We start from the raw sequence: 5,125 nt of genomic DNA on the forward strand, positions 1-5,125 counted from the left end.
GAAGGGGACAGCAGCAGGCTGGTCCGGAGGATTTTATTAATGCCGGTTTTTTGAGTTCCAGCGGGGCGGCTGCGCGCGCAGCGGAGAGGCGGCAGTCGGCGGAGGAATCAGACGGATCGGGCGGGACATGGACGGATCCCAGGATGAGACGCCAGGAAGACGGAGCGGCGGCTGGTGGGCCCACAGCACCTGCGCAGCCCGGTGAGTCTACCACACAAAACACTGTAAATGTTATTGCTAGATCTGTGCCTGTAGGGGGGGGTATAGGTAGTGGTGCGGTCAGTTTTGCTGGTGCGCATGGGGGGGATAACGATTTGAGGGCACTTATGGGTTGTATGTGGGAATTCCTGCGGAGGCAGGAAATGGGGTCGGTCGGTTTGCCTGGAACGGCGTTTAACACGCCGGGTAGTGTGTCGTCTGGCGGGGAGGGCTTCCCCGCTGGGGCGACTGGGGGAGTCCAGGCAGGGGGAACGGGAGGGCCGGACGTGGGGCCATCGCCGGTGGCTGCATGGAGTACTTCAATGGCAACCCCTTCCAGTAGGGTAAGTACTCTAGGGGTCAGCTCGGGGGGGGCAGATGAAACGGCGTCAGGGGTGACGGTTGCCGTACAAACGGAAAGGGACGGGGAAGCAGTGCGGTTGGACGATAGGGCAAAAGGGGAGGTATACGTGTGTTTCGAGGGCCCGTTAGGAGCACATCTTAAGAAGGAAACGAGGGAGAAGATATGGCGGGACGAATTTGTAGAGATATTCTCCCTCTTGCCTTTGGAGAAATTTAATTTGGACAAAGGCAAAAGGACCGAATACAAGAAGGAGGAGGAAGAAAAACGCAGATGGCGTTTAATTCCTCAAACATTTAATAATTGGTTGCAGGCGTTCGCTATATTGGCCAGCGTAATTGGGGAGAAGGCGCCGGAGAACTGTTCCGGCCTCTTCTGTTATCTAGATTCGATAGGCGAGGCGTATCGGGTTTACGGGGGTCAAACCTGGTTAAGGTACGACGAACAGTTTAGGCAACGTAAGGCGGTGAGGCCGTCAATCCGTTGGGACCAAAAAGATATTGGTCTGTGGCTTCGGGTCATGGCACCTAGTCGATTTGGGCAGCCTTTTCACGGGGGAGCCGGGCCATCAGGCCTGGCTTCAACCTCACAGGGGGGAAACCAGGGGGGTCAGTCAGGGGGTAATAGAGTCGGTTTGTGTTGGCAATTTAATGAGGGCCAATGCAAATTCGGAGCAGGCTGCAGATTTAAGCATGTCTGCTCACACTGCAATGGCGGGTCACATGGAGCATCAAAATGCTTTAAGAAAGGAAAAGGAAAGGCCGCAGGAGGGGGTGGAAAAAGGGAGGACGCCGGTGAGGCTGGAAGAGATGGTCAGGTTTCTAAATAGGTATCCTGACAGGGAAAAGGCGAAATTGTTGGAAGAAGGTTTTCGGGGGGGGTTTCACATCCCTCCCCCAAAACATGAGATTCCGTTATCAACAAAAAACCTACTCTCGGCCATGAGGAATCCGGAAGTGGTTTCGGAGAAACTGGCAAAAGAAATTAGCTTAGGGCGGATGGCAGGCCCCTTTCAGGAGCCTCCCCTCCGGAACTTCGTAGTGTCTCCCCTGGGAGTAGTACCTAAGAGGGAACCGAATAAGTTTCGGTTAATACACCATCTTTCTTATCCGAAAGGGGCATCAGTGAACGATGGTATAGACCCTGAGCTCTGTTCGGTGGTTTATACATCTTTTGATGCGGCACTAAAATGGGTAAGAAGGTATGGGAGGGGGGCGCTGTTAGCGAAAGCCGACATTGAGTCGGCGTTCCGCCTTTTGCCGGTTTCTCCAGATAGTATTCGCTTACTTGGTTGTTTTTGGGGAGGTAAGTATTTCGCCGATCGGTGTCTGCCCATGGGATGTTCAATCTCATGTGCATACTTCGAAGCCTTCAGCACTTTCTTGGAATGGGTAGTGAAAGACACTGCAAAGCAGCAGTCAGTAATTCACTACCTTGACGATTTTTTGTGTATTGGCCCAGCGGAATCGCCGATGTGTGCGACTCTGCTGGGAACGTTACAGTGGGTGGCGGATCGGTTCGGGGTGCCTTTGGCTCCCGACAAGACAGAGGGCCCTGCAACTTCTCTTCAGTTTTTGGGCATCTGGATTGATACGGAGGCGATGGTATGTCAATTGCCGGAAGATAAGTTGCGGGATTTAAAATGCGAGGTAGAAAAGACACGGAAAGTCAAGAAAGTCACGCTGAAGGGGCTTCAGTCATTATTGGGCAAGTTGAATTTCGCTTGCAGAATAATGCCTATGGGGCGAATATTTTGTCGAAGAATGGCGTCGGCCACGGCGGGAATTCGAGCACCGCATCACTACATCAGAGTGGGGAGGAGTTTAAAAGGGGACCTAGCAGTCTGGGCTTCCTTTTTAAACAAATACAATGGGAGGTCCATGATAATCTCGGAAGTGAGTGAGAATGTGGACTACGAGTTGTTTACAGACGCGGCAGGGAGTGCGGGATTTGGGGCATTTTGCCAGGGGCAATGGTGTGTTGGGGAATGGCCGGTCAGATGGCGGGAGGAAGGTTTGACGAAGAATCTGGTATTGTTGGAACTGTTTCCAATAGTGGTGGCCGTGGCGCTTTGGGGCGATCGCCTTCAGAACAAGGTGAGGTTCCATTGCGACAATATGGGGGTGGTGCAGGTGATCAATGCTTTGACCGCCTCATCACCCCCGGTGGTGAATTTGTTGCGCCACCTGGTATTGGAAACATTGAAGATGAATATTTGGATAGTGGCGGTGCACGTGCCGGGGATTGAGAATTCAATCGCGGATGCTCTTTCTCGGTTTCAGTGGGAGCGATTCAGGACCCTGGCCCCTCAGGCGGAGGACCGAGGGAGGACGTGCCCGTCTCATCTTTGGAGTGTGGTAAGAGAGCAGTGGGGCATCTAATCGAGAGGTCACTGGCTCAGGGTACTAGAGCTGCGTATATAGCAGCGTGGCAGGAGTGGGAAGGCTGGGTAGGTCAGCTTGGGATAGGAGAGGCGGAGGAAGATAGAGTGGGGGCGCTGTTAAGTTGGTTGGGTAAGGCAGAGCAGGATAATGTTTCGGTGTCACGAGCGAACAGGTTCATGGCAGGGGTAGCATTTGGGTGTAAGTTAAGGGGGGTGGGGGATATAACGAAGAATTTCCTAGTGAGACAAGCGTTGAAGGGTTTTAGAAAAGGTAAAGGCAGTGTGGACTTACGTAGACCAGTTTCGTTTGAGTTGTTAGAAAAGTTAGGGGGGGTACTGGAAGGCCTCTGCGATACGTTGTTCGAAAGATCGTTATTCAGGTTAGCGTTTTCACTGGCATTTTTTGGGGCATTTAGGGTTGGGGAGTTGGTGTCCCCTAGTAAATCAGTTGGGGGAGGTTTACAGGGGGGGGGATGTTAGAAAAGTTGATGACCATTTAGAGTTGGTCATACGCCGATCAAAAACAGATCAGGCTGGGCGGGGACATTTGATTAGATTGGGTAGGGTTCACGGGTCAATAATGTGCCCCGTGTCGGCATGGGTTAGCTATACTGAGGTAGCGGGTAAGAGATTAGGCCCTTTATTGCAGCATGAGGGGGGCCAGTTTTTGTCACGCTTCCAGTTTACAGCGATCTTTAGGAAGGCGCTGAGGGAGCTCGGTTTAGATGAGTCGCAATTTGGGACACACTCGTTTAGGGTGGGGGCGGCTACAGAGGCACAGGTGCAAGGTTTGTCGGGCGAGTCGATTAGAAAAATCGGTAGGTGGCAATCTGGGAGATATAAATTGTATGTTCGTCCCCAGTTGCTGTAACAGTGTTAGGGGGGTAGGGGGTATAATGATAATCAAGGGGTGTTGGTCAATTTTGTTTTCTCCTTTTTGTTTCAGGTCCACAATCGGCGCTTGTGTGGATTATGGGCCACTCATATGTTTATTGGGGGGCGGAGAGGGCTAGTGTGAGGCAGGACGGGAGACAGTTGAGGTTTCCTAGGTCAGAGGCGGTCCTGAGATGGATGGGAGTTAGAGGGATGTCGTGGTGCAAAGTGTTGGAGGAGTTTGAGAGGATGGTGGGTTTAGACAGGGCCCCGGACATAGTTGTTATACATGCAGGGGGGAATGATTTGGGGAAAAGGCCCTTCAGGGATCTATCGAGGGATATCAGGTATGATATCCTGAGATTGTTAGCGGCGCATAAGAAGATGGTGGTGGTCTGGTCAGAGATCGTGCCTAGGCAGGTATGGAAGTTTGTGCGGACTGCAAGAGGATTAGACAAAGCGAGAATAAAGCTTAATAGGGAAGTATCTCGCTTTGTGGGAAGGAATGGGGGGGTCGCGGTGCGACACATAGACCTAGAGTCTGGCAGGGGGAATTATTGGAGACAAGATGGGGTGCATTTAAATGAGATAGGTTTGGACTTGTGGTTAGAGGCAGTTCAGGAGGGAGTGGAGCGCGCCTTGTTGTTGTGGAGGGCGGCGCAGGCTTGAGGTTTCAAGCCGTGCTGGCTGTGGCGGTTAGGGAGGGGTCCTTGGAGTCAATATAAGAGGGGGTAAGGGGGGAGGCAGGGGTTAGTAGAGTTACCTCCTCCCCCCTCTGGTTAGTTTTAAATTGTAGGTGGGTCTGTCGCCTCTTGTTTGGCAGGGGGTTACCTGCTAAAGTTGTGGTTGTTAATAGCCGGGGTATGGCTAGATAGCCTCGGGGTCGGGAGGTTGGTGACTCGAGGTAAATGGCGAGTCTCCTGAGTCAGGTGATTGGAGACGGGAGGCGTAGTTTGGAAGATAGGGTTTCCCGAGTCAGGATTTTTAGGAGACGGGAGACAGTTACACCTATCTTCCTTGTTTTTTGGGTGAGGCGACAGATAATTTTGTGGGGAACTCCAAGGATCTCTCCATAGTAGTTAGGATCAGGGTTAAAAAAGTGTTATTCAGGATTTATTGTTGTATGTTATAATAAAATTGGCTGCTGTGGCCAAATTTAATCCAAAAAGAAGTTGTCGGTGTTTATTTTAGATAAGCTAGGTTAAAAGGGGTAATGGGGGGGGGTAAGTGGTCACAGCGACGACTCCGTTGTACCTAGTCATGTAGCTTATAGCGGTTTAGAGATTTATTAGAGATCTCCTGTGTGATCG

At 51.7% G+C, this 5,125-nt stretch overlaps 1 long non-coding RNA gene across 1 annotated transcript; it reads left to right on the forward strand.

Annotated features, from left to right (window-relative positions):
• Positions 1-4,109, forward strand: LOC136601080 (uncharacterized). The gene is made up of 3 exons (XR_010789295.1): positions 1-201; positions 2,842-2,916; positions 3,889-4,109. It is a non-coding gene; the product is annotated as an uncharacterized lncRNA (long non-coding RNA).
• The last annotated feature ends 1,016 nt before the right edge of the window (positions 4,110-5,125 follow it).

This window comes from Eleutherodactylus coqui, unplaced genomic scaffold (genome assembly GCF_035609145.1).
Source record: "Eleutherodactylus coqui strain aEleCoq1 unplaced genomic scaffold, aEleCoq1.hap1 HAP1_SCAFFOLD_30, whole genome shotgun sequence".
NCBI classification, from domain to species: Eukaryota; Metazoa; Chordata; class Amphibia; order Anura; family Eleutherodactylidae; genus Eleutherodactylus; species Eleutherodactylus coqui.